At 54.5% G+C, this 5000-nt stretch overlaps 1 non-coding gene across 1 annotated transcript in view; it reads right to left on the bottom strand.

The window, feature by feature from the left end:
• The window catches only part of LOC124772894, a 1909-nt gene extending 831 nt beyond the window's left edge, over positions 1-1078 (bottom strand). The window contains exon 1 of the ribosomal RNA XR_007014349.1: positions 1-1078. This exon is cut by the window's left edge and continues 831 nt beyond it. This is a non-coding gene — a ribosomal RNA (small subunit ribosomal RNA).
• Positions 1079-5000: the final 3922 nt, after the last annotated feature.

The raw sequence follows: 5000 nt of genomic DNA, 5'->3' as shown, positions 1-5000 counted from the left end.
CTTTCGTTCTTGATTAATGAAAACATACTTGGCAAATGCTTTCGCTTCTGTTCGTCTTGCGACGATCCAAGAATTTCACCTCTAACGTCGCAATACGAATGCCCCCGCCTGTCCCTATTAATCATTACCTCGGGTTCCGAAAACCAACAAAATAGAACCGAGGTCCTATTCCATTATTCCATGCACACAGTATTCAGGCGGGCTTGCCTGCTTTAAGCACTCTAATTTGTTCAAAGTAAACGTGCCGGCCCACCGAGACACTCAATAAAGAGCACCCTGGTAGGATTTCAACGGGGTCCGCCTCGGGACGCACGAGCACGCACGGGGCGGTCGCACGCCTTCAGCTCGCCCCACCGGCAGGACGTCCCACGATACATGCCAGTTAAACACCGACGGGCGGTGAACCAACAGCGTGGGACACAAATCCAACTACGAGCTTTTTAACCGCAACAACTTTAATATACGCTATTGGAGCTGGAATTACCGCGGCTGCTGGCACCAGACTTGCCCTCCAATAGATACTCGTTAAAGGATTTAAAGTGTACTCATTCCGATTACGGGGCCTCGGATGAGTCCCGTATCGTTATTTTTCGTCACTACCTCCCCGTGCCGGGAGTGGGTAATTTGCGCGCCTGCTGCCTTCCTTGGATGTGGTAGCCGTTTCTCAGGCTCCCTCTCCGGAATCGAACCCTGATTCCCCGTTACCCGTTACAACCATGGTAGGCGCAGAACCTACCATCGACAGTTGATAAGGCAGACATTTGAAAGATGCGTCGCCGGTACGAGGACCGTGCGATCAGCCCAAAGTTATTCAGAGTCACCAAGGCAAACGGACCGGACGAGCCGACCGATTGGTTTTGATCTAATAAAAGCGTCCCTTCCATCTCTGGTCGGGACTCTGTTTGCATGTATTAGCTCTAGAATTACCACAGTTATCCAAGTAACGTGGGTACGATCTAAGGAACCATAACTGATTTAATGAGCCATTCGCGGTTTCACCTTAATGCGGCTTGTACTGAGACATGCATGGCTTAATCTTTGAGACAAGCATATGACTACTGGCAGGATCAACCAGGGAGCTGCGTCAACTAGAGCTGAGCAGCCGGCCGCCCGGGAGTGTGTCCCGGGGGCCCGCGCGAACACGCAAGCGTCCGCTCAATCATTCTGCAAACAGGAGGAGGCTGAGCTCCCCTGCACAATACACCTCGAAACCCTCTCAGGTCCCGGCGGCGCGCAGCGCCGTCCCAAGTACTTGGTCGGGTTCGAGAGAGGCGCAATCGCCCGGAGTTAGGCGAGTAGACGCTTTCGGTGCGACCACCCGTGCTCCCAACTGAGCTTGCCGCTGCCGACAGAGGCCCGGGAGCGTGCTGTCGTGGCATTGCCGGCGGGAGACAACACGCGCCACCTACGGTGACCGGCAGCTCCAACGCCAGCGCCACAGAAGGACAAAAGCCCCACTTGGGTGCCGAAGCGAACTCTCCCAGCACAGCGCACGCGCCAACACATCCGCACAGCTGCGATACAAACCACCAGCGAGAACCGCTGGGGCGACCGAGCAGCAGACGGCGTCGCGGCGCCGAGCGCCGGGCGGCGGCGCATCCTCAACGCACACAGTCCTCAATCGGACCAGCACACTGAAGATGTCCACCGCGCTTCGCACCGGGCCCGCGAGGACCTACTTTGGCCGCACGGCGCCGCGCGCAGGGTGCGCCGGCGCGCAGCTGCGACGCCTGCCGCGTCCGTCGGCCGGCGCGCCTGCCACTGGCCGCCCCCACCAGCCGGCTGTAGCGCGTGCGCCCACGCACCGCGCGGCCAGCACGCCGGGAGGCGCCCCCTCACCGGCCGGGGACGGTCCCACCCAGCCACCGCCGCGTATCGCTTCACACCCAGATGCCGTTCAGTTTCGTCGGCATGGTGGGTATCGCTGGAACAACCGGTTAGTACCTCAACCTATCGTCGCCATCACCGATTCACCCCTAGCGAGAACAACCGCACCACAACAGGTTACCATTTCTTCATTTGCGTAACTTCACCAGAAAACGCAGGCGTCCATCGCCATTTGCAACTTCAACGATTATTGCATGCCTGTGTCAGGTGTCACGCCACACTACGTCTGCCCACATACACGCAACAAAATGTGCACGCCTAGACAATACGTGGAAGGTGGCCCCCGTACGTATGCGATGTCCATTGCTCGAACGACTGTCAACCGGCCTCTGTAGCATGTCGCAGATATGGAACGCGGTGCACCATGCCATCACGGTGTGTGAGGAGAGACGACTAGGTCCGAATACATCAACAGACAGCTCATGCTGATCGCCATCCACGGCGTCCGTTCCTCCCACACGTCTCTATGGCGTACCACACTGCAATCCAGCTCTCATAGGGAGACGACACGTAGCTGCGTGCACAATATTTGCACTGTATGGTCCGCCGTTTTTGGGCGCAGTCGTTGTACGGTCACACATGTGCCACGATGTATCATTCAGTACATAAGGACGAATGTGCAGTACAGATTGTGGTTCACGCGTACGACATCAGCGGACAGTTGACACAGGCCGCACCACAACGTAGCCTGCGTACGTCGCATGCGAAGGGCATTGAACATGCAAACTTGTCACCAACCAGCTTGCGAAGGCAGGGGGCAAGGTGGGGACGTGGGGACGTGGGGAGGGGTGGGGGGGGGGCGGCATGTACGTCCTGCTGCCATCCACATTACAGTGTACAGCAGGAGCATGTGGAAAGTCAGCAAGACTTGCAAGGTGTTTAACATGAAGCGATACACAGGGGAGCGGGCAGTGCGAGTAGCGAACTATATTGCGAGGGTTGCGGGTGGGCAACACTACACTAATTGAACGAGTCGTATAACAATTACAGAGCAGGTTTAGGCGACAACGTGGGTTACGTTAGCGGACAACGTGGGTTAGGTTAGGGGACAACATGGGTTAGGTTAGGGGACAACATGGGTTAGGTTAGGGGACAACATGGGTTAGGTTAAGGCACAACATGGGTTAGGTTAAGGCACAACATGGGTTAGGTTAGGGGACAACATGGGTTAGGTTAGGGGACAACATGGGTTAGGTTAGGGGACAACATGGGTTAGGTTAGGGGACAACATGGGTTAGGTTAGGGGACAACATGGGTTAGGTTAGGGGACAACATGGGTTAGGTTAGGGGACAACATGGGTTAGGTTAGGGTACAACATGGGTTAGGTTAAGGTACAACATGGGTTAGGTTAAGGTACAACATGGGTTAGGTTAAGGTACAACATGGGTTAGGTTAAGGTACAACATGGGTTAGGTTAAGGCACAACATGGGTTAGGTTAAGGCACAACATGGGTTAGGTTAAGGCACAACATGGGTTAGGTTAAGGCACAACATGGGTTAGGTTAAGGCACAACATGGGTTAGGTTAAGGCACAACATGGGTTAGGTTAAGGCACAACATGGGTTAGGTTAAGGCACAACATGGGTTAGGTTAAGGCACAACATGGGTTAGGTTAAGGCACAACATGGGTTAGGTTAAGGCACAACATGGGTTAGGTTAAGGCACAACATGGGTTAGGTTAAGGCACAACATGGGTTAGGTTAAGGCACAACATGGGTTAGGTTAAGGCACAACATAGGTTAGGTTAGGTTACACGTTGTTGTAAGGAAAGGTGTAGGGGGTGGGGGGGCGGGGGCGGCACGTTCGTTGATAGTGATTATAGTAAGTGAATGCTTGTGACATGATGAGATTTGTCACGTCAGGATGCACCTTTGGCTTATTAGAGGCGGCGCTCCAATTCTATGCTTGTGTCAGACCTGTGTCTTTGACTCAGGTCATTGTTTGTGGGCTGTGACAGGAGGTACTATTGTGATGTTGGGTGCACCGTTGTATAGGACATGTGTGGGTATTGGTGCCTTATCTGCGCAATGGTGGATGTCGAAAGGGGGGGATATTCTATTTTCCGCATGGACCTCCTGGTCTGGTTGTGATAGTGTGGATTGTGTAATGTGGCGGAGAGGATGCACTGGATGTTGTTCCATGCTGGTGCTTACATATTGTATGTGCGCCCGTTAGAAGCAGAGAGTGGTGCGTGATGAGAGTGTCTGGCTGACGTGTGGTTCCCATTGTGGGCACACTCTTTCAGCATGTATACGGACAGTTGTATATATATTCTGTAATTTGATGGCTCTGCATTGATTACTAATCAGCGCCGTGTGTACGGGTAATCTGGTTCCAGTCCAAAATGTTCCATCTGTGTACATTAGTGACAAAGACTCCCCCCATGCAGTGGGGCTCGGTCTGTTATAACTCTTCCGCGTAATATATTTGCCCCACGTTTTTGCGACTGCGAGTGCGAGTGCGAGTGCGAGTGCAACGCGAATGGGGACCGACATGCTGATGGCTCGGTATCGGACGCCGTACAGTGAGCAACGCGATCGCGTCTCTCGCTCGTAAGTGGTACAGGTCGCGGCTCATGTATAGGGACAGCGGGAATGTCGCATATTGGAAATAACTCTTCATGAAACGCAAGTTATAGGGGTGGATTGCACTTTACGAGTGCGGGAAACGTCCGCCGTTCATCCGCTGGAGGTGCGCGTTTGGCGGTTGGGGTGGTCCACGAACGGGTGCGGGTGGAGTCATTGCCGGTCCACGGCTTCGTGCGGCAGAGCCACTGGAGAATGGGTGCTATGGTCGACAGAGGCTGCAGGCTTTGTGGGTGGCGTCGAAAGGCGGGCACTGTGGCGCCATCGCTGTCTTAGTCGGCTTGGCGTCTCATAGATGGCGGTAGCGTCGTTGCAGGAGGTCATGTTGCGGGAGACCTACAGATGGCGGTATGTTTTGTGGTGCGGACGTAGTGTTGTCAGATGCGCATAGATGGCGGTATTGCATGTGGTGTCGCCCTATTTTCATAGATGGCGATACTGTTTTGCCGGCATGGGTGGCGTAGTTCCGTCGGATCCCTGTAGGTGGACCTGTCGTTTAGCCACATTCCCATAGGTGGCAGTGTGCT

Source organism: Schistocerca piceifrons, unplaced genomic scaffold (assembly GCF_021461385.2).
Source record: "Schistocerca piceifrons isolate TAMUIC-IGC-003096 unplaced genomic scaffold, iqSchPice1.1 HiC_scaffold_943, whole genome shotgun sequence".
Classification (NCBI taxonomy): domain Eukaryota; kingdom Metazoa; phylum Arthropoda; class Insecta; order Orthoptera; family Acrididae; genus Schistocerca; species Schistocerca piceifrons.
This window is presented reverse-complemented; position numbering and strand designations above follow the sequence as displayed.